Source organism: Thunnus maccoyii, chromosome 5 (assembly GCF_910596095.1).
Source record: "Thunnus maccoyii chromosome 5, fThuMac1.1, whole genome shotgun sequence".
Lineage (NCBI taxonomy): Eukaryota > Metazoa > Chordata > Actinopteri > Scombriformes > Scombridae > Thunnus > Thunnus maccoyii.
In genome coordinates, this window is record NC_056537.1 from 21,447,917 (window position 1) to 21,473,045 (window position 25,129).

Sequence of the window (25,129 nt, forward strand, 5' to 3'; positions counted from 1 at the left end):
AATGGTACAACTGATATTATGGGTCTCACAGGTGCCACATGTGGGACAGTGTCGTTTAACAGGTTAAAGTGCTGGGTTTGATGAACTACAGCACACAACTTAATTAACCAACCAGCTTTACTGTGTGAGGAGCAAAACCATAAATGCAAAAGAATCACTCAACACAAATACTTTACACTACCTAGATTATGCAGACTCATACTCACACGCACAAACACACAAAATAAACCCAAGCCCCTCCCCTGACTATGCATCCGCAGCTCCTGTGCAACATTCCTGGTGGGAGCACCAGTGGGAACCTGCCAGGCCCAGCGTTCTACGAAGGGCGGGAGGCAGCTGGGAGAACAGAGCCGTCTCAGGGACCAGGACAGCAGCATCATTATGAGCTCCCAGGATAAATAACCCAGCCTTAATGCAACACAGCGTAGCCTGGCCAGGGCTAGCCAACCCTTGTCAAACGGGCCTCAGATAGCATGGCCCACAGCACCCAACATTTCGACAAGTATACAGGAAATCCAGATAAATACATAAATAAATAGGAGTGTTGTAGTTGGCAGGCCTGCGTTGTTTGAGAATACCTCTGTATATTTGGATTGCTACTTGAAGCTCCCTGCACTGCTGGATATTCAGTGTCTATATGGGCCTTTCATGGGGCTAAAGCTAGCCTGCGTTGCATAGAAATGAATGTAGGGGTTGATGATCAGGAAGGCAATTAAAATGTACCACACTTCAGGTGTTGAATGTTTAGCCTGTGAAAATATAGATGTAATATTTCTGTACATCATTACGCATCATTAATGTTAATGATGGTGCTGCTGCAAGGGCCTTTATTGACACTTTTCCATTTACATGAACTCACAACCTAAATATATCTCTACAGTACATCCAGTAAACCACCACATATCAAATACATGCGAAACTGAGTGCCATCATATCCATGTCATGCCTGCAGTCTGACAGTCTACATTCATTCAGCCTATATAGGACCAGTTTAAAGGTCCCAAATTCTGAAGATATGATTTAGTTTTACCTGTCAAACCTGTGCAACCCACCTTAAACCTCTACCTACAACACAACACAGTAGATGTAATTGTAATATTGTTTATGCAAAAAGCATTCAAAAATAACATTTGAACTCAACAGTATTGTGTCATTCTTGATTTCTTTGGATGATCCACAAACCTCGCTGTCAACAGTTTTCATATAAACAATTTCTTTGGAACAAAATATTTCCAGCGAAAATTGTTGACAGTGAGGTCTGTGGATTATCCAGAGAAAGACAGAAATAAGAATTGCTGATGACTCTTTCAAATGTCATTTTTCAATACTTTGAACACCATAGTTGTATTGGGGTGGCAGAAGAAATCTCAGAGACGGATATCTCAAAAACACAGTAGATTTAAGTGAAAATAGCTGCAAGGATATAGATACCAGTAGGGCAGAGGTGGAGGACATCTGGCCTCCAGGCCGTTTGCAGCCCGCAAGACTGTTTGATCCGGCCCACAAGGCAATTCATAAATATAAAAAAACAACTCAGAAATATAAAAAAAATTCCGGAAAGCAATTACTTTTTCTGAGATAAAAGAAAAATAAAAATAACATTAAATAGTAGACTAACACGTCCTTCCATGTCAATGTCGGGGTAAACATGCATTATGTGTCATCGTTCACATGTATCATGTATCAAGAAAAGATAAACGATTATATTTCAGCTGAAGTAAAAGGCAAGCCAGTATGCCTAGTTAGTGGGGATGCTCGCAGTGATGAAAAAGACCAATCTTGAGTGTCATTACAGCTCAAAACATGCTAAACTGGATGAGTTGAAAGGACAAATGCGTTTGGGTAAAGTTAACGTTCTTCGGCAGAGTGCCCAATAAGCAGCTTTCTCAAGACCGCATTCTGACAGAGGCATGTGTTATGCAAGTTTTGTGGTGAGTGAAGCATCATTCAGAAGGAGAATTTGTGAAGGAGTGCCTTATTGCCTCTGTGGAGTTGCTAGCATCAGACAAAGTTAATTTGTTCTTAAGTGTCAGTTTGTGTTGAAGAATCGTCACAGAGCAGATTACTGATATGGCACAAGATATAGAAAAAACACTATAAGACAACGCAAGAAATTTCCAGTTTTCTCTCTAGCCCGTGATGAAACAACAGACATAACAAATACTGCCCAACTAGCCATTTTTGTACATGGGATTACTGCCAAGTTTAATACGAGGGAGGAAATGCTGTCTTTGCAAGTCATGCATGGCACTGCCAAAGGTGAGGATTTGTTTGAGCAAGTTGTTTTGGCTATGAACAAATTTGAACTACCATTTGAAAAGTTAAGTGGCCTTACTACAGATGGAGCCCCAGCCATGGTTGGCCTGCAAAAGGGATTAACTGCATTAGTCAAAAAAGAAATCGGTCATCTCAGTCTCGATCCAAGTGATTTAGTTGTATGCTACTGTATCATACATCAAGAGAGTCTGTGTGCACATTCCCTGAAGCTCCAAAATGTCAGAGACAACTGTCGTTTCCACCATAAATTTTATCAAAACAGACAGCTAAACAGCCGCCAGTCCAGGGAGCTACTGAGTGAGCTTGAATCATAGTACAGAGATCCGGTTTACCATTGTGAGGTGCGATGGCTGAGTCGCGCAAATATGCTCACACGGTTTTACAAACTGGGGGATGAAGTAAAACAATTCATGGAGATGGAAGGGAAAACCTTCATCAGTGAAAGCAAGTGGCTGTGTGATTTGGCCTTTATGGCGGACATTGCCAAGTACCTCTCAGAGCTGAACGTCAAGCTCCAAGGTCACAATCAGCTTCTCAGCTCTATGTTTTCAAATGTGAAATCATTTGAAGCGAAATTAAAGCTGTGGCAAGTGCAACTGGATAGGGTTAATACTGCATTTCCCTACACTGGGAGAACAAAAGCCTGCTGTGACATTTGAATATGCTGGTGAGTGCAAAATTCCTTCAGGCATTTGGCGAGAGGTTTCAGGACATGAAAAGTAAACAAAAGGAACTGAAAATTTGCTACGCTGTTTAATGTGGAACCAGCTGATGTGCCTGACAACCTGACCAACCATGAAATCATTGTGCTGTAAAGCAACGATGAGTTCAAAGCTAGGTACAACAACCTCCCTCTGCTCGAGTTCTATAAACTGTATGTATGTCCCATTGGCTAAAAAAAAAAATGGACATAGCCACAAATGGATATCACTCACTGGTTTGTGGACTCCCATTTTGAATTTGGCATTTTGACTGTTGCTATGTTGGATTTTTGGAGCCAGAAGTGACCATATTTGGATGAGATGGTGAAGCTAACCTCAACACTAGCTGCTAGCTTGTTTAGCATAGTGCATTTACAGTCTATGGTTAACTGTGAAAATGCTAATGCTAATTTTCACTAGCAAAAAACCATTAAAATAAAATGTACTTACTCATTAGGAAATTTGGAAAATTCGGGTCATTCTCTCATAGACTTCCATACAATCTGACTTGGACCCAGTGGAGTTGCTCCCTGCTGGCCATTAGAGAGAATTCAGGTTGGTATGGGTAGCTCCCATTCTGTAGAGACATGCACTGAACTTTGCATCTCTGTTTGGGACAACCTACTGCTGTGAGCAGTTGTTTTCAAAACTGACTTGCAAAGATTTGGTTCTGCTCAAGACTGACTGACCCAAACTTGGAACACCAGCTGCAAGTAGCACCATCATCACTACCATCTGACATCAGATGCCTGGCCAAAGAGAAGCAGTTCCAGCCATTGCTTTAGAGGTTAGTGGGAAGTTTTCCAATAAAAAGCATGTCAATTTAACAGTTAAATTATTATTAATACTAAAATATTAATGCAATTAGAGATAAATCTTAATTCAATAATTTTGTATGGCCCTCGAAGGATATAAAACATGAAATGGCCCTTGATTGGAAAAATGTTCCCCACCCCTGCAGTTGGGCTAAGTAGAAAAATATGTGATTTTGTAATTTGGTTGAACTGACCCTTTAAAATGATGGGTTCATGTAATCATATTGGCTCTTGCCTTTGCCATTGTGTGGTACCTGTCGAATATTTTAACCATTACATTGCATCCTTCGATTTAGTAGCCTTAAGGACCTTTTGGTGCCCAATCTTTAACACTCTGAAAAAACACTGCATGATGTCTCAGACTAACAAAGTCTGCATGTTGGGAAGATACAGGCTGCCAGTTTCCCCTCTCTTCTGTTGTTCTATTCTTTTTCTTTGCCAAAGCTCTGTAGAAGAGGAGAAGGGGGGTAAGCAATCCCTTTACTGACGACAGCTGAGACCTGGGACATGTTTTAAATTTGGACACTAATGTTGGCTCTTTTTACGGCCCTTCTGTAATATGTTTTATGTGCCTCCCAAACATTGGAACGGGATTTGCATCCCTCTCCCCCCTCTATATTCATCTCGTACATCACATGGAGGACCTGGATGTCAACGCGCGATGGGTTCCCTGCACTCTCTCCTTCTCACAGCAAAAGTCACATGGCTCCATATGATATTATGGAGCAGCAAAAAGAGAAAGAGGTGAGCAAAAGTCAGAGAAAGGTAAAGCAAAGAGCATAAATTTTTACAATCATGTTATGAGATGTTTAGAGGAAGAAAAAAATTTGAGAAAAGGAAGAAAGAAAGGTCATCATCCACTGAATGGATCCAGTGTGTCAAAGCTTTTGCTGACCCAAGCAACAAATTGCTGGCCCTTTAATTAACAACAGAGCATATTTGTGGACATGAAATGGAATATCTAATCTCCAGTCGTGGTCGGAAAGAAAAGGGAATGACTCAACCACCTCTATTTACCAATAATATACTCAAGTTTGTTTCTCGCAGCAGTTCAAAACTATACTCTATCTTGGTTTGTCCTCAGAGAACTTTTATACATCTGTAAGTACAATATTTCTGTTTACTTTTCCAAAGAACAAATTTCAGAAGTAATTTTTCAATTTGATTTAATATTATTTGTCTCGTATTAGAAATTAAAATGATTTGCTGCTCATGAGGGAAATTGTTCTTGAAAGATACAGATGATGTATTCCCCTACATAAGTCATGAGTAGCATCATATTTAAGAAATACATGCACATATGTATCCACACAGACACATATGATGTATATAAATATGGTGTGAATAATATGAAGGTTGAGGGGCAACTCCTCCATAGTCTCATCTTTCTCTCCTGGTGAAAACAGGCCTTCTCTCACTATGGCTAGATTAATGGTGAACACATGTTAGGAGGAGGTCACTTTCTTCCAGTGGCTGCAATTTGGGATTAGTGGAAACAGTCGAATGGAAACAGCTCAGCTCCCACTCTGCCTTTCACTTAACCCCCTCCTTCTCCCAAGCCCTCCCCTCATGTTAAACCCCTCATTCATTTCCCTCAAATCACCAGTTGAATTGTAGGCTTCGTGCTCCTTCCTACAAGGTCTGCATGGTTTTTCTCTGAGGAGGAACATAAACAAGACAGACACACAAATGAGGAGAGGGACAGGGAAGGGAGAAGGGGAAAGATGAGTCTCTGGATGCTGGACACCAAAGCTCTGTGGCAGAGAAAAGCACTGGCAGTCAAGCACTTCGCTGCTCCAACATTAACAGTGACAAGCTATATCGTGCACACAAAATACACACATGTACGTTTTCTGTCCTTGAGGCAAGTAGTGCTGCAATGGCATCGGTGTGAACAGTCAGACAGACACACACGCGCACATGATATCATGATAATCCCTTGCAATCCAGGCTACTGTCATGGAGGTATGAAAGCCTGCCAAGGACATGTGAGAACCGACACCAAACCAGAACAAATAAACCGCACCGTAAGTTTTTCCCCCACCGCAGGAACTGAGAGAAAAGGGAGGAAAGAAGAAAAATGGAGTGAGCAGAGAGAAAAGCTACAGAGGTTTAAAGGGGAGAAAAGCCCACAGCACGCGGCCCAGAGTGTGCCTCGCATGCAACTGCCTCCCACCCACAGAGCAAGTCTCCAACACGCTGTGCTGGTTGGGGCGAGATGGAGAAAGCTGGGACTGACGCAGTAAGAATAGCACAACTAAAGTGGAGATAAATAAAAAGATATCATGATAACAGATATCTGTATGGCACACCATGCAAGAGAGGAATAAGGACTGACAATTGAAGAGCAAAAGAAGGTGAACAAGACAGAAATATATTTGGGAAAAGTGGAAGAGGAAATCACCAAAATTGGCGAAACAATTGAGCACTAAAGGAAACAGCAGAGATGGTCTACACACAAACAGAGAAAAGAACTAAAATCTGTTATATATAATCATGATGTGTTGTGTCCACATGCAACTTGTTAAAGTAATTCGCTTTTATTTAAAGCAGCACTGATTATTATATTTACATTACCAATGGATCGAATGACTATGTGTAATGTAAGAGGGGTCACTCGTAGTGAAGAATCCACAGCATGACTCTGCAGTTCCCTTCAGTCCAACAAAACCATCACCCATTGTTATGGATATCCGGTAGCAGAAGCGGTTTTCTTCAGCAAAAAAAGCTCTAAAAGCCCACTGTACATGGAACGCAAACAGCAAATGGAAAAACAAAATGAAAAATATCAGCAACTGGCTAGTGAACACAGTGGAGCATCTAGCAGGAATTGAAGAAGACCAAACCAGCGTGAAAAGACTGAATACTGGACTTGTATTTGTCAGGTGCGCAGACACAGGACATCAAATTAGTGCTGATGTTGCACCATGCCTGCTGGATGCATAAAAAGGCAACAGTTTTGTAAGATGTTTGCCTCACAACTTTATAAAGTCTAATATGTCATTGGTGGCTTTTGGCTTGTTCCGCTGCACACAAGTGGCCAAAAAATTATTTATTACAGCTTTAATACACCATATTATAACATTTAACCTCAGTGTGACTTTCTCATATAATATACAGTTTTAACTTTTTAACCAGAGTTTTAATCTACTCTTAAATTATTTTTCTTATTTTGATTTGTAAGTACCAGGCACACATGCTCAATTTAAAAGTGCAGCAGACTGGAGAAGCAAATTCTGACCCTCTGTCCAGGGTGTTGCTATTGTGCCAAGTTGTCACTTGGAGGCACCATTAAGGGGCACTTAGCATAGCTTAAAAAATGACACAGTGTGCATTATTACGACAGCTATAAAACTCTCTGTCTCTTTGCATCTGTGTTTCTGTATTTTATGTATCCCCCATGTGTGTATTGCATGCTTTTATACACATTGCTCATTTAAAAATTCCAGTATTCAGTTCAATGGTGTCGTTTGGGGGCATGAGGTCACTCCTGAATGTGCTTTCAAAACAGCCGGGGACAAACATTCTCTCCAAGAAGTGGCAATATCTCCATAGGAGGACACTGTTACAGACCAGAATGGGCACACAAGAGGTGAGTATGGCCAAAAGTTCGGGCAAACTGGGGAGGCAAGGGAAAAACTGCAATTAGATGAGATGTTATGGTGATGGGAGGAAGGGCAGATGAGGGGCTCAGGCTGTATATGTGGGCTGTGGACAGTGGGGGAAGGAAGCCCATGCCTGACCTCAGCTGCCGCTGCGGAAATTATCCCGCCAATTATCCAGGACGTATTCCCCTAGTGCTCCAAACACTCAGCGGCCAGCCTTTACGACCTTAGGAAACTTTCTGGGTTGTTTTACTGTGGTGACCTCACTTCAGTTAGCGTGCACTACAGCTCTGCTGGGAAGAGGGACTGCTACTTGTCACAACCAAAAAGCATGACATCAGAGGGGAAGAGAGTTTAAAGACCTGTACAACCTCTATACAGTAGTCAGCGTGGGTCGTTATGTGTGTGCCATGCAGGAGGCAGACTGATGAAAAGTAGATGTTCTAAAGGTAAAAAAAAAAAAAAAAAAAAAGTCTTATCAGCAGCTATGTAAATAATAATAGCCCTGGGCCATATAAACTAAACACTGATTGTGATAGAAACATTTAATCAATAAGAAAATAAACCTTAATATCCCCTCGATAAGGTACATTTCCTGACAATTTACTAACAACCAATCACATCACGGAAACAAGCTATTTCTTGTTTCCTTTAGGAACACAAGCCCACTTTCCAAAATAGGCACAGCGGGGTTGCTCGTGTTATAGTAGCTAATCACGCCACATGCTATTGTTTGTTTCAGTCATTACAAACCTAAAATTAAAAACCTGAGGATGAGTAACGAGACATTAGGGGTGCCAAACCAAGCTAAAGTCAGACATAAAACAAATTGGTGATGTATATTGTTACTGTATAGTATGATGCTATTATTTACTGCCAAAAACTTCACCTTAAAATGACTGTAGTCTCCAAAACCAGCAATTAGACCCATCCTGGAACAAACAGTGAAGTACTCAGAGAAACATCCCATTACAAACTGTAACAATATCTGCTTTTTCCATTTTTCAATTTATTTAAAAAGGATTTTCTGTTTGCAGCTCATAAATTTCTTGGACATTTTTCAGATTCTGAATCTACTACTAGGACATTTTAAGCTTAAAGGTATCCAGTGGAGTTTTCTTGTAAACAAATGAAAGTTATTTTTACATCCATTGTTTTCCATGAAAACACTTGTGCATCCTCTCAAACTTGTGATAAAAACAAAGCAGGAATCCACATGTAAAAACATTTGTCCATAGCGCTACTAGTGGCCAACTCCACCAGCATCTTTAAAGGAATCTTAAAGCTCAACAGAAATGTTGGCTTAATTTCTATTATCATTACCAACTGATATAGAAAACAATTATTGTTATATCATTTTTTACCATATCGCCCATCCCTACATTGTAAGCGAAAGAAATGAGACATATTTTAGGAGAATGTGCACTCACACAAAGCACACAAACAGGCTACTTACAGCCAAGCTGAGCAAAGACGAATCAGGTAATAAAAGCCCCTGGCAAGATTCAAGTCATGCTTCTCAAACTGTGGGCCAATCACAATGATGTAAATAGTCTTTTGTGACCAATCAAATACCAAACTGGGGGATTTCACAACTTTATCTATTTTTACTACTGCATCTGATCTGATTTAGGCGTAGACAGCCAGGGGACTTACCATGATGCACTAAGCTCCTCTCTCCTCCATTCTCTCTCCATCTGTACACATGCCCCACTAATGCATGTTTACCAATTTGGCATCTTCCCCGGAGTTTTGTGCTTTCTCGTCTCGCTGGTGACCTTCAGTTGCAGACCACCTGCTGTCCCCTTGGTCCAGCTTGATGCCCACTGCTACTACTATTATTATTAGTCATATTTCTATTATTATTATTGTTGTTGTTATTGTTATTGTTGTTGCTGGGTTTCTCTGTGTGTGTCTCTCTCCCCCTGTTCCTCCTCCCTCTTTCTCTCTCAACCCAACCAGTCAAGGCAGACGGCCGCCCACCTAGATCCCATTCTCCTCGAGGTTTCTTCCTGTTAAAGGGGAGTTTTTCCTTGCTGCTGTCGCCAAGTTCTTGCTCATGGGGGAATGTTGGATCTCTTTAAATTAAAGAATACGGTCTAGACCTGCTCTATGCGAAAAGTGCCCTGAGGAATCTTTTGTTGTGATTTGACGCTATATAAATAAAATTGACTTGACTCGACTTGACTTGACTTGACTCGACTTGACTTGATACAAGGTGTTGGCTCACAGAGAGGCTGAAGGCTGGTGGGACAGCCAAACTGGAATCAGTTAAGAGGCTGATGTCGACTGAGATCACATGGACACCCTCACTTACATAAGCCAATCAATTCATTTGTCAGTCGTGTTAATCATAAGTAAAACAAACGCACTGTAAATCAATTTGTCTTTGTCTTGGGAACGTGGTTGAAGGGGAATACCAACAACGCAGTAACATAATAGTTAAAGGACCTTATATTTAGTACAAGAGAAAAAGTAGAAGACATAAAACAAATAAACTGTACATATAAACTGCACAATAACTGTACAAATAAACTGCACAATATATCATATCCACATATATCCTATATGTTCAGTGTCCTTATGGGGCCCAATGAAGACTGAAGAGAGTATCACCTGATGTCTATGAAAACACAGGAAACAACGTGGTACTGTCATCTAGACCAAGTGTTCAAGACATTTCACTCACCGGAGTGTAATGCCATGTTGTAATACCATAGAAGTATCACATTCATTTTTCACAGGCAACAGAGCACGATTAATAATCCTGATCCATCCCAGTGAAACCATATGGATCTGCAGGACCGGATCCAGCAGTCAAATTATTAACATCAGTCCTTTTGTGCCTACAGGAGAGGAAGAGTTGGAGAAAGACACAAGGCAGCTCTGCTTGTTGTAGTGAGAGCACTGAAAACACTGAAATGCGCCGATGGGATCCAGACAGAAAGCGCAATAAACAGAGATCGAGTTTTCTTTTTTGACTCAATCAGCATGCAAATGAGAAACAGAAACATGAGCATGAGAACTTTGCACTGCAGAGGAAACTGAAAAATATAACAGCAGCAGAGAAGAATATATGTTCCATTCAACAGTCCAAACAAGACAATACAATCCATGTTACACTGCCTCTGATCAGATTAGTATCCCTATCTGCCCCAACCACAGACGTAGCCTGAAAGATAACTGCAGATGTGTGTTTGCATGAGAATGCGTGTGTACAAGACAAATATTCTGTTTGTGTACTGCAGTGAAATAGCTCCAGTACTCTAACAAAGCCGATGATGTATTGTGTCTATAAATGTGTTCCACCCAATCTTTCTCCTGTAAGCACCGGAGGAGGACAGATCCCCTGTGACTACTGAGAGATGACATCATTAAAACATGAAAGACATCACCATCGCATGATATTATTTGTATCTTTTTGACAAATACAGTGTTAACAATTTTAATAATGCCCTGATTCCAAGTAGATTCTCTTCTGATTTAATAAAACAGCATCTGAAAAACCTGCACCTCATAAATTGTGCCTGGGAAGCGTTTTTCCATCATTATGCAGCAGAGACTGTCTGTGTCCGTGTGTTGGTCACTCAAGAGGAGACACTGAAATCCACACAAGTTCCCATGTTGGCAGTCAGAGGAATATGTATGAACTGTGTAGACTTACAGCAGAAATCCTGTAACATGACATCAGTAAATGGAGCACTCCTTGGACCTTGGAAATGAGTTCTCAGTTAGGGCCAGGGGTCGTGAAAAAGTCAAGATTTGTTTTATCACGTGTGTGTGGAAAATGTTGCATACCACTAAATAAATGGACACCTGAATTTCAACTAGACAACATAGAAAATCTGTAGCCTAGGATAAAATCAGCACATCTATCCAGAAAAATCCAGTTTGTCCAGTGTAGCTTTAGCTGTGTAGGGTCTTGGGGGCAACAACCATGACCACCACTTGCAGTAGGTAACACAAAACTGCAAAACCTCATAAGGATTTATTAGTGGCAGACTGGGACAAGTGGAAGTTTTTTTTTGTTTGTTTGTTTTTTTATCATACTTTTTTGTGCTTTGGCATTTGCTTATTATCTTGCTTATTATATTTGGTATATATTTTTTCTTGCCAATGCAGCTGTAGATTCAAACCGGCTCTGATACCATACATCTATGTAACAAGGAGGTAGGTGACAAGGTAGGTAATAATATAACCAACAGGTAATTCTATAAATATATGTTTCTACAGACAAAAAGAATAGTAGAATAGTTAGTATGATTCATTAAATGCTCCTAAAATGGTCACAATAAACAAAGGCGCAATACACGACATTTCACACTATAAAAACAACTGAGGATTTGTAAAACATTTAATAAACTGTATTTAATCAGTGACGTGAGCAACGCACTGAAGCCACCTTTATTAGAGCAAAATGCAGAAAACATGCAAAGATGCTTATTGTATTCTCATAAACAACTCACACTTCAATGTATAAGCAATTCTAAAGTCAAACCTTTGTTTTTATGAAAGGAAAATGCACAAACATACTCATGTAGGTATAACTCTTAAACCCTTGATACCCCAATAAAGTTATTCAGTTTTCTGTGAAATATTGGAAACTCTCACCTGTGTCAGTTCTTTGGCATATTGAACTTGCTCTGGTGTCATCTTTTTATGGTCGAAAGCTCTGGAAAAAGCTATAAAGTGAGGCTTGAGTTCAGAATATTTCACAAATAAGTCTTCCCGGGGTCATGAATGAAACTCTGCGTTCATGTTTTTGCCTTCAGTATTCCAGTTATTGAAGAGTTCAGATGTATTATATGTAATTTTAGAGAATTAACTGTCATTGAAAATATATAATGCACCTAATAATACAGTGAAAGGATAATGTGGGACCTCATGAAGTGCTGAATGCACTGGAGCAGTCAGACCTTTAAATCTAAGCAGTTATATTTGGAGCAAAGAGCAACAGACAGACTCCAACACACACCTACACACCAGCAATGTTTGTTTTCCATTCATATAGGATGTCTGTAGACATGGCAGCAGCGAAGACACGGCCAAAGCTATGTAGGAAATAGCTTCAAAAATAAATCTCGTTAGATATATTATTAGTTGACATAACAGTTCCAGTCATATCAATGTCAAAAGTGAGATCTAAAGCAGGAAATGGATAGGGTGGTAAAACTGGCAGCGATCAACAAATCCAAGGATTCAAAAATGAAGATTTATGAATGGCTTAAGCTCGACTGCATTTCAGAACACTGCTGTTAAATGCTTTAAGATGGTTTAGCATTTTATATACAGTAAAGTATGTTAAACTACCTTTAAAAATGGTAGCTTTACATTGGGCGTTTCATAGCTCAAGGTGTATTGCTTACAAAGTTTTTTACTGCGTGTAATACCTGGCAATGCTTCAGTCTGGCTCTGTGTCAGTCTGGCAGTGTAATCTACATCTAAATATCAAACAGACAAGTTACAGTTTGATCAAAGTAAATTGAAAACAAACTAAGAAAAAGAGTAATAAAACAAGTATGTGTTTATGAGCTGTGTTAATAATGTATGTATAAATAATTCCCTGACAGCATTGGATTGTTGTTCATACAAGATTTTTCTTTTCCCACAATTCTATTGACAATAACACACAGTAACAAGAAACTAATTGATTCATTGCTTTACGGGTAGAAGTGCAGTTTGTCTTTGTATTTCTTTTTAATGGCCTGTTTGATAGATGGTCCAGTCCTCTTTGAGTACTTTCCCACAAAGGTAGAGGGCCAGAGGGTGGAGCGAGGGGCAATGAAGCAACGAGTAGGGAGAAAAGGAAAAAGGAGGGAGAGTGTGACAAAGAAGAGGCGAGTTAAAGTGAAGGAGAAAAGCGGTAGTGGACATGAAAATGTAATAGTAAGAATTAGTGGAAGGCTGGAGAAGAGAGCTCCATTTATAAATGTATCCAGTCAGTCTCGGCATGGGGGCATACAGTGGCCTGACCACTGAGAGTCCCAGCTAAGGGGGGTACAGTCTGAAGGCAGAAGGAGCAATCCAAGGGGGTAAATTGGGGTTCCTAGAAAAACACAAATCATTCATTCATTTTCCTCCTCCTCCCCTGATGCTTCAGCCCTCTCTCTCTTAGAAAAGGAAATGATCAGCGACTGCTGTTTAAGCCGTTTAAGGCATAAGCAGGCCCAGTTTTGTACACAAACTCATTCGATTATGGCGTCACTATGGAAAATGGATGTCCATCCAAAGGTTTGGTCCTGTGTCGTATCAATATCTCTGAGCCTCTAATTGTTGTCCGATTAAGGAAACATCAAGTAAAGTGCCCTCTCACAAGAAAGCACGTTATTCCTCTGTCAAGTTTACGAGGCCTCAACTGTTCACACATATACATTTTGTCATAAACTGCATTTTATAGATATTTTCACAACTGTTACGGGATGCGTAAAAAGGAGCTGGGACGCACTCACAAAACAATTCAGTAGACTATTTTTTAGGGGCTTTAAGGTCAGTTTTATATCCTTGGGGACGCAATCATATTTGATAAGTTAGATAATTTTCCTAGACCATATCCTCATTTTCCCTGAGTAAGCTATTATCCCATAATTTTCCACATTAGTATCCCCATTTATGAATATGAATGAAAGCTTGTCAAAAAAATTCCATATCACTCCATTTTCCACGCTGATTGCTGCTACTTAAGCATTCCAGACTGGTGCGTGTCATTACGTCTGTCTAATCCCACATTACTCTCCATTACTGAGACATGGCTTAATGATTGCACTATCTCTACAAATTAGGCTACCGCTGTTTTTCTCCCTCTCACGCACACACACACACACACACTCACACACACACACATGCACTGTGAGATATGCCCATACACAAGCAAACAAACTTGTACATGCATGTTTTCAGTTCATGCATGGCTCTGTCTTTGAGAAACCCCTCCCAAGCCATTTAATTCATGCAAGACTTTGAGTAGCCACTAGCCAGTAATGTATATATTTTAATGTATAGCTTATAATGTCATCCATGTATGACACACATTTTATTGGATGATTTACTGGTTAAGAGTTCCTACAGAAACCCACCCAGCATTACAGAATGAATGGAATGAAATCTAAACGTAAATCAGCTCATGGGGTCATTCTGTAAGGCAAGACTCCAGCTCAGGGAATTGGGTCTGTGCACACTCACAGAATAACACACACACACACAAACACACACCACTAAAGCCAAGGATGGATATGCTGTATAAAAGACATGTCTTTCCAGATATATTGTGGCTTTTACTGCAGTTGGCTTGTGTTCCACTTATCGCCCTTTACTTTTACACACACAGTATATCACTCAGCTGCCTCCCAGCTCACTCCACTGCTAATCCAGTGGGCCAGTGAGCCAGTGGGGAAGCCCAGACTATCACTGGAGGAGGGGTCATCAGGCAGGGCAAATAGAGTGCAGGATTACACCTACAGCCAGATCACACAAAACCTTTTTAACTGTTGAAGACTTTTGTTTCTGCATGTGCATGCATGCTACAAATGCATAGTGTATACTTTATATTAAAACAAGTGTGCACATCCTGTGCCTATAGTATGCCACATAAAACTAGAGCTAAGTATCATTTGAAATGCTAGTGTCTAGCGCATAAAAGTCCATAATTACTTTTGTTGTGGACTTTTATGTCCATCTGTTGTTGTTGTTTTTTTTAAAATCAGTTAATTAATTGTTAAGTCTATAAAATACAAGAAAATTCTAAAAAACACTATCCATGACAGTTTCACAGAGCCCATGCTGCAACCAGAAAATGACATAAACAATTAACTAATTCTCAATATTGTACGACTAATCAATTAATCAACTAATTGTTTCAGCACTACTAGTACTGGTGGCAAATTATTTTTTCAATACCTTACTTTGATTAACATGTTTTCATTTAACAAGAGTGCCAAAGTTCTCAAATACTACACACAAGCAGTCAAACAAGAACTTAAATAATGATAAATTTAAAAAATCATACTAAAAAATAAATAAAACTAGCAAAATTAGGAACAAAGACTCAAAGAAGAAATGAACAACGTTAAAAATCTGATGGATGCCAGCTTTTGGTACTTTACAGTAACGCCACAGACCAATGAAGTACTTGATACCCAGCCTGACCCTGCCAGTGAGAACATTAGCTCATAAATAAGCACATACAGTACACATTAATATACACTATATCATGTAGTGTGTGACCACACCCAAACAGATATAAGCCCTTTATTCAAAACATATTCAGTTTATATGCACAGAAACCTCAGCTTTAACTTGTGTATGTGGACCATGCATTGACCACAACAGTAGTGAATGTTTGAGGTTTGGTGGCACAGAGGGACAGCAGCTGATCCCGAGGGGAGGCCTGAGTCATCCAGCTGAGCAAACAGATGAGGCTGGAGTCCAGACACTGTCAATAAAAGGCTGAGCTCTGAACTAACACGTGGACTAATGCAACCCAGGAGGGCAAGAATTGGCAAGTTGTCTCAAAATGCTGAATGCTGATGAAAGTTTGCAAGACCTTCAACGCCACCACCCAAAAGGAAAACACAAATAAATGTAGAGAAATCACACTGTGAGGAAATATTCTGGAGAAGTGATTTAAGCAGCTCAGTTCCTGAAAGTTAAGAATCTTTTAAAACATTGAAGTTGTGCATTAACTTAAAGTCTGGTTTTCTTTTAAAATACATGTAGTGCAAAACTAAAGAATCATGGTTTTCTGTGTTCTGCAGACATTTTTGATTTCTTATGTGGAAGGGTTGCACAAATGAAGGTGATAATATTCCATAAAATTACGTGTTGTTTTCCGAGGAGTATGCCATTGTGCAAAAATGATTTTTATAGGGAACAAACTTTCTACAAATGCTAAAATGTCCATCTTACCATTAATGCAAGCGTGCCAATGCTGCAGAAAACCAACCTCAACACCATGGGGTTAATACCACATCTCCACACATCAGGCAGAGTGGAAAAACTCACTCTTGGGCCATTGTGGTCTTATTAGGACCAGTTTGTCTGTTCTGGCATAAGACACTGTCAGATTGACGCCTTAGGTTGGACCTGCCTCCTGTAGCTGTAAGTCATGGCTGGTTAGTTCTAATTAAAAACATCACACCTTCCAGCTGTAATTTAACCCATGGCTGCACACATGACACACACAAAATATGCTCACACACTGAGCAGGATCTCTGACACAGCCCTTATACAACATTATCTGGTTATGAAAGTTCTGCCAACACTATAGCTCCTCCGAGCTCAGGATGATTGCTGCTCTGCTCCTACAGAAGATCAGCATGGTGGCTCAGAGACCAATAGTGCAGTCAGTGACCGATGTCTGTGTGTGTGTGTGTGTGTGTGTGTGTGTGTGTGTGTGTGTGTTTCAGCCTTCCCATATAAATACTAGTGTAGCGATCTGTCTTAGCGAGTAGAATTATCTCACCCAAATGGCAGAATATTTTCCCTATTTAATAAAAAATAAGCCCTGAAGGCTACATAGGGAACTAAATGACTATTAAGAGGGGGTGTTTTTTTGCAGTTTGGGCAGCCTTGACAGTAAAGTGAAAACAGCTGAGAAGTGATACGGTGCAATCATCACCAGGGCTGGAAATTAGTCTGGATTTGTAATTTAGTGTTTAACTCTCTTACATTGCAAATAACTGTATTACTCCTGTGTAGTGTGTCTGTCTTTAGATATGAAACACTTCATATTTGTCTTCTTAGTGACTACATACTATGACAACAGTGACTAATACATTACAACTTCGATCCTACACCTTCTCAAAATTAAAACCATACAGTATGTCCTGACAGAGACACACACTGGACTAATTCTGTTCATCGTATGTTGCTTTGGAAAAGAGCATCAATTAAACACCTTAAATATGTTTTATTTATTTTTTGCAGACAATAGGCTAGAAGTCTTGTTAGCTTAATGAGTAGAGTATGACATGGTCGCAGGTTTGATGCCTACGGTGGAGTGCAGCTGTATGCATCATGCAGTTAAAGCCACTTCGTAAAAGGTTAAAAGGGGGTTAAAGTGGACAGATCATTACAATAATCAGTTCACATCCTACAAAATGAGAGCAAGCTGTGCACGAGTATGATTACACTAACAGCTAAGCCACTCCTTATAGATAACTTCTGCCTGACACGTGCAAAGTGAGGAAAGATTCATGCCCCATAAAAAATGTCAGAATCTCCTTGGTAGCAAATAAGCCATAAAATGCAGAGGCAAAAATCTCCGGCATCTGCTTTTCAAAAGGGCCATAAGGGAGTCTAGGCTTTCTCTTGGTTACATAAACAATGGAGCTTTAAAGTCCAAATGCCTTTAACAGTACAGCTACTGCCTGGCCACTACGACTGTTTCCTCCCTTCCTCTTTGCACAAGCTCACCCTATAGGCCACGTTGGCTAAGTAAAGCAACGTCCTAAAATGAACCGAGCTCCAAAATTCCAACAAGGTTCATAACCATATGCTTTTTTTAAGTATAAACATTTTCACCATCATTTCAGAAAAACTAAATGATGTGAGATATACATATCACTACATCAAGGTCTCATAAAATTGCAGGACAGACTAAATTACAAGGGAGGAAAATAAAGGTTACGAACACAATTAATGTTGACAGAAAGCTAAATAAAGGATTTACGAGAAAATGAAATATAAAAGCAGAGGGTGAGAGAGGAAGGACAATGTCATGCTCCTTTGAACGTTCCCAGCCTGAGAAAAGACAACACCAGCTCTTGTTAAATTTGTTTACATCTTTCAAGCAACTCATTGTTTTTAACAAGGCCAAGAACTTTCTCAAAAGCAGAAAACTGAGCTTTGTTTTTATTTGAGAGAAAAAGGGGAAAGTGAGCATTTCCCTCGATGTGAGCCAGCAAGTATTTTATTAGAAGTGATAGTGCATGTGTCTATGTGCGTGTGTTTTTGTGTGTGTGTGTGTGTGTGTGTGTGGGTGGGTGGGAGAGTGCGTTGAGCGTGTGTGTGAGTGTTTACACAGCTGAAGTGGAGAGCGGAATCACTTCACCTGGCGGTGGCTCCTGGGGTGTCTGCTGTGATCCCATTAAAAAGCAGACAGGCTCTGGCACCCTCTCCAGAAAACAAGAGGACTTCACTTACCAAAATATCCCCGCAATAGAGCTCAAAAAGCAAGCCAAATCCCTACAAACCCCTGCTGAATTTACTTAGGGGGCAAATGGTTCCCTCTCTAAACTCCTGATAGCTGATTGCTCTGGCAGCATTCAGGTGGATCTGCTGAGTGGCCTCCAGCCCAGTTTCCACTCCATTCAAGTTTCCACTCAGACCCAGACTTGCCTCCACACCTCCCTCTCGTCTCTCTTGCTCTCGCTCCAACCCTCCTTCTTCACATCCTCCCCCTTAGGCCCAATCCAAAAGCCAAAAACATTCACGCCAGATTTAGTATTACCTCCATATCTGTAGGTGTTTAATAATCTATCTATCTGTCTGACTGTCTGTGTTGCACTCCCTCTCTTTCCTCTGGTCCTCCCTTTCTGCTTACCCAACATCAACTTGTGTTGTAGCTGTGCCCGGAGCTTCCTGCTGGATGGGATTCACCAGTGAGAAGACATCATGCTGAGCACAATTATGGTGAAGCTTAAACCAAACTCAACAGCCCCACTCCTTGATTTATTGTCCTCACTAATAGCTCTTCTGAGTCATGGTCTGAGTTACGGGACAGAGGACTGCAAAGCCCGCTCCAGCATTACTATACCCTATCAATCCCCAGCACTTCTCAGTTGCACCACACTCAACCTGCCTGCATGCCTGCCTGTTTCCAGGAAAACAGGGAGGCCTTAAAGGCCCCACTGTGATACCGAGTGCTGGGGGATTGACAAGCCTCCAGTGCTCACTCACTTCTCTAAACAAGGCCTTTTCACATTACACACACACTTAGACAAGCATGCATGCCCTCAGTCAAACTGTACACACAAGCACAGACACTCACAAACATCCTCATATGAAAACACACAAGTGTAAGCCTTGCGTCGCAGTCTGCAGAGCACGAGGCCAAGCCCGCTGCTTGCTAATCTTCTGGTTACTGTCCTGCAGTCAACAGAAATAAAGTGGGAAGACCAGAACCAATTAGCAATGAGGGTGAAAGTGGGGGAGAAGGCGGGCCAATGAAGAAGCATGCTGCGGTCCAGCAGGGCCTGTAATGTGGATCAAAGCAGCAGAAAGTGGACTAAGTCTCTGTTTCATTATCCTGCTGTCTCAGCCCAGCTCTGTTTACCGGCCTGATTGAGCTGCACTGAGAGCAGATCAATGGCTGCTCCCTTATCGTTTGTGCGCCGTCCAGACCAATAAACCTCATATCCATACATAAACAAGCTGCCAGATCCTGCAGGGAAAACCAGTAGTGTGGTTCACAGAGTGAAGCAGTCTTGCGTGTAATTAAAGCAAAGATAAAGCAATTAAAATCACAGCATCGGATTCACACACTGTGGGAGGTAGGGGAAAGGGGGACTGTGGATTAAAATGATAACCGCATTTTAACCACAACCAGACAGGCAGAGGGGGAGTGTGTATATCTGTGAGTGTGTGTATAGGTCTGTATAAAGGTTTGTGCTTGAATATTTGATAGCAAAACATAAACAACTTTTTGGTAAGAGCAGATTCAAACCATACCTGTGTGGCCTTTGGTTTTTGGCAAATCAGGAGAGGTGAAGGTCAAACGTGGGGCTGAAGGAAACAAAAGGAAAGTATGTTATGCAGCTGTAGCCAGATGCTGCCAATAAACTGGGTCATCCTCAGGTCATTTACAGAAATCTACAGTACCAATTTCAGCAGCTGTAAAACAAAAGATTTATGTCATCCATTAGTGATGTAAAGGCAAAATGAGATGAGATCAAAGTGTAGCAGCAACATAATTTCATTGAATTTAGCAGATTGTGTACACTGGTTTTTATAGCAGACTGTAAAGATAAGTGAGATCACATTTTTATTTACAATTATAAACCATCAATCTTCCTTTTCCTAAGCTGATTTTAATAAAAATCAAATACAACTCATTTCTTATAGCAGTCCTATCTCACAGGCAACTTCTGGACATGCAAACAGGGTGTGGAATCTTCAACAGTCATAAACATTTGACAAGACTGCAGCAGAGATGAACAAGTTAATAAAAGTGGCCTATTGATATGGAATTTTTGATGATTTAGAACAGGACTGAGCAAGAACAGCCATCATAAAACTGTTAAGTAAATCTTTCTTGTTCCTGTGGGACAATTTTCTTTGTAGCCAGTAGTCGTAGACACACACTAAACAAACAAATAAATCAACAGCTTCAAGTCATCTGAGCAGCTAAGTTTTTATTCCACTAGCCACTAACGCTTAATTTGATTTCTAAAGCTAACATACTGACTGAAAAACTGGCTAGGTGCTGATGGTAGAGATGGGAAAAGAAATATCGTAATCATAAAAGCATCATCATGATATGGTTCAAATTTACAGAATCCTGCAATAAGGGGTCGACCATGAACCTTGTGATCATTTCCTCTCATCTCTTTAGTATTGACTCAATAATAAGGCATCAAATACCCAAAAATACTTTATAAAAGGCACCTAATGTCTATGAGTACAAGAATGTGTGCTGCCAACATAACAATACACATAGTCCGTCATGTATGAGGGCTGTGTTTATGAGTCACTCACAAAATGAATAAACACACCTACAGTAAGAATAGTCGAGTAACACCATTCATGAGCTGAACAGATTTACTCTATGCAGCAGGTCAACAGCTACACAATACATACTCAAAGTAACTCAAGGCCAAACTAAATATTTAGCCAAAGAAGCACCTCTTACAAGGCAACAAGCCTGACACCATGTTAGAATTTTGGCATTAGAGGAGGCACTTTACACAACTGTTGAGAGACAACAATTAAGGCGAGCAAAGCTTTGCTCAAAAGTAGCAATTGTCTTGTGTTTTCTCCTTGTACTCTTGAATCTCCTAGAATCCAGGTTACCCAAAACCACTGCTATTATGTGGCACTCTCACGTGCCCTTTTGCCTCTGGAGAAGGGTTTTGATGATTGACGTATACTCCAAACACCTGTACACATTCCACCTCAACAAGATCTATGGTAAGTGCCTACAGCACAGCAATGAACTGTAGAGAGGGTTAACAACATGGCACATGCCTGAACTTATACTGTGGGAAATATGCATTGTGCACACATACATGCATATAAAACATACATACACACAAGTGCCAGACAGACTGTGCAGTCCTGTTTTGATAGGCAATGAGTTGAGTGTTGGAGATGAGGATGTGTGTGAAAGATTGGGGCTGCTCAGAAGCCCCTGTGCATGAAGCCTTGGAACGCACACATGGAACATGTAATTGAATGAGAAACGGTCTCTCGCTGGCTCAAGACAGTTTTCTGGCATGGTAATAAAAGCATGAGGTCGGTACGAGCTTTAGGTTTTTGCTGCCTTCATTCTGTTTGCAGCACTTTTATTTGGTTAGCCCCTTTAAGTACTCGCACTACATCCACCCTGTGCCAAAGCATGCATAATGTCATGAACCTGCGTTGTTCAATACTTTACAAAAAGTATAAATCAGATCTAATAAAGAGTGGAAAAGACCTGTTTCCAGGAGAGAGAGAAAAAGAGAGATTGGCATAATGGTTGGCTGTGCTGCTGCTGCTGCTGCTGCTCCTGCTGCTGCTGCTGCTACTCTCCAATGTTGCAGGTCTGCCAAAATGGACGAGTGCTGCGCTCCTGGTTTCAGGATTTTATCACAACCACACATCCACCCACACACAGCCAGTCCTCTCTCTGCTCTGCTTCTCAACCCACGCCCTGACAATATCACTGCCATTCACACTTACATAAACCAAAGGCAGCCGTGAGGAATGAGTCAGCGGCATGCTGATAAGTATCGCAACAAAGAGGTGCAGCAGTTACATGCACGCAAACAAAAATAAATGGTAACGTGTGCGCCAGACAAGGGTTGACATTCTAAGTGATTTACAATCTATGGCCACAGAGAAATAAACCATATGTGTCAACAAGCTCTTAGCTTTACTTGCTTTTTGCAAGCTTGCTGCCATAATCAACAGAAAATATCTCGTTCTACTGACTCCCCGGGAAAGTTTTAATTATCTCTTAGAGGATCCAAAATAGAAGCCCATTCCCTTATTTGTGTGGGACCAGTAATACATGGAGTAGAGTGCTGCAGTCTAACCTCTTTCATTTTCACAGTTTTTTCCACATATGATTGTTTTAACTGGGGAGAGAAGTTTGATCTTGAAATTCTCTTGGCTGTTTTAGTAGGCTTCGTAATGAGGGTAGAATGAAAACCAACATGCCCCAGCGACTCTTTGATGTCTGATGAAGTCAGGACCATATAGGACTGATCTGCCATAAAACTGTCATAAAGTGATACATGGAATAGAGACAAATTTCAGGGACAAATTTCAAGTAGTAGTAGTAGTTCAAGTAGTGGTTATGGTTAGGGTTAGGGTAAGTCTCAGAGAAATGAATGTAAGTCTATGTAATGTCCCGAAAAGGACCATAATCTTTGTGTGTGTGTGTGTGTGTGTGTGTGTGTGTGCGTGTGCAAACAAAGTATTTTTTATCTACAGAGATCTTTGGGAATGTTTTGATGAACTGCGCAACAATAATAACTTAGGAAATTTTGGTGTCCAACTTCCTTTTATTTATTCATGATTAATTGATTATAATGCATCATTTAAACTTCTACTGAGTTGTATTTGTGTTAAATTACTCTACAGTTATTCACTATTAATCTAAGAGTTAGAGTTTACTTTAGAAACAGTGTCAGGTTGAGGTTAGGAAAAAACAAGAAGTGAGGTTAAATGAGGTAACGTTCTCTTTGACAATGTTTACGTTGTGAACAATGAAGACCACAAACATCAAGACATTTTTCATTTGGTTATTGATTTGTTTCTTAGATCAGTGATGAGACCACTTTTGGCACAGAAGGCCCTTGTGAAGTGCTGACATGAGACATCCAAACTCGTAACTGCTGAGTGAATGATAGCAGTTGTTATTTTTTTGGCCGTTCGCTTGTTCATCACTTCTGAGATTCATAATTTTTTACTGCTCTTTCATGGTCTTTTGTTTCTTGATTAGAGCCTCGCTTCTTTCATTCGTCAACAAACGTTTTATAGAACATTTCAAATTGTCTTTAAACCGCAGCCTTGGACAGTGGAGCCATGTGTTGTTTATATGAAAGAGGAGGGTGATCAGACGTCCCAAAAAATTCGAGACAGTTTCAAATTACGTACATTTGTCCCAAAACCTGAATCTTGTCCTGTTTGTCCCGAAAATTAGACTAAACCTGAGACTAAACCTTTTGATTAGCCTAATAAAACATTAAATACTGATTGTTGTGAAGCATCCCTTTGGTGTTGCCCACAGACGGGCACTGTTTTGTCCGTAGCCTTCATGAATTATGGCTGTTGTAGTTTTTTTTAGCCGTGCACGGTATTGCAGCAAATTGATAAACAACAATGCATAGCAGCGACGTTGTTGAATTAAAACATTAACGGAGGGAAATTAAATCATCCTGATGACATGAAAGTCAACTGTCTGCTAATGACAGACAGTTGACTTCATGAAAAACAATATTTTTTAGCATTGAGTTTTGACTTTTTTTTACTGTTCGTTGACACTAAATGTAATGTACTGGAGGCCCACCGTGGCCACATGACCACACCCACCTCCAACTCCCCTGTCCTGAATTTCACCCATTCTCATCTGGTCACCCTATAAAAGAGGTATCCAGCCAACCTGACATGCAACTTCTCAGATATGGTATGAACACTCCACATGCCAGCCCACTGTGAGTCAGTGAGCTGCAGCTCAGTATCACAATCATTGATCTTTTTTTTGACTGTGCTTTTACTGGTAGAGAGCAGAAATGCAGGACATTTCTGATTGCTTCCCAAAAGAATGTGATAACTTCGATCTAACAATCATAACACAGACACCAGTCTGCTCAATGTAAAACCATGCAGGGAAATGCTGCTGTCTCACTGCTGTTAAAACATTCATCTTGGCAGTACATATTTTTAGAAAAGTGAACATGGACAAGAAGTGAATTGCAGCAAAGCCGCCAGAGCTAATGGTACTGTATGCTATGCCATTGACAGTTGAACCACTTTCTGTAATCTGTCCCCACAAGCTTATGAGGATCACTTGAGTCTGTAGTGATGTACCAAAAAGGCAAATGACACTTTGTTGAACATCCATTTTTTGTCACCATTTAGTTGAGTGTGGACTTAAAACTATCCAAATGAAGTGTTACTGAAAAAAAGCATTCAATACACCACTTTTCACTGAGTGATTTCTTTCAGTTCCAAATGATTTCATGGATGTCACTCCAATTTCATGGTACTGCAGGTGCTCCCAAATGTCAAACAAAGGCCAGACTTAAAATCAGAAGTCTGACCTGGTTTCAAAACGAGATTATCAATGTGTTTCACAACTTCAGACCACACTTCAGGAAAGTGAATATTTACTGAAAATGAGTCGATGGAGGAGTTTAACGGATTTAAAGGAAATAAATGAATGGTTCTGGCTTTGAGTCATCGAGCTGAAGTTTGGCTGTCATGTGTCCTGTAAACCCAGACACCCTTGTGATGGTTGGTTTTAGTCACAGGTTTATATGAAGACAGAGCAGTGATTATGGGGGGAGGTTTTTGAGGGGCAATGAAAAGC

At 40.5% G+C, this 25,129-nt stretch overlaps 1 protein-coding gene across 2 annotated transcripts in view; it reads right to left on the reverse strand.

The window, feature by feature from the left end:
- The window catches only part of LOC121897062 (zinc finger protein 469), a 198,433-nt gene that overhangs the window by 132,926 nt on the left and 40,378 nt on the right, over positions 1 to 25,129 (reverse strand). For both annotated transcript variants that reach the window (XM_042411329.1, XM_042411328.1), the window contains exon 4: positions 20,065 to 20,118. The gene's annotated coding sequence lies outside the window, so the exon portion shown is untranslated. The remainder of the gene's footprint in view (positions 1 to 20,064; positions 20,119 to 25,129) is intronic.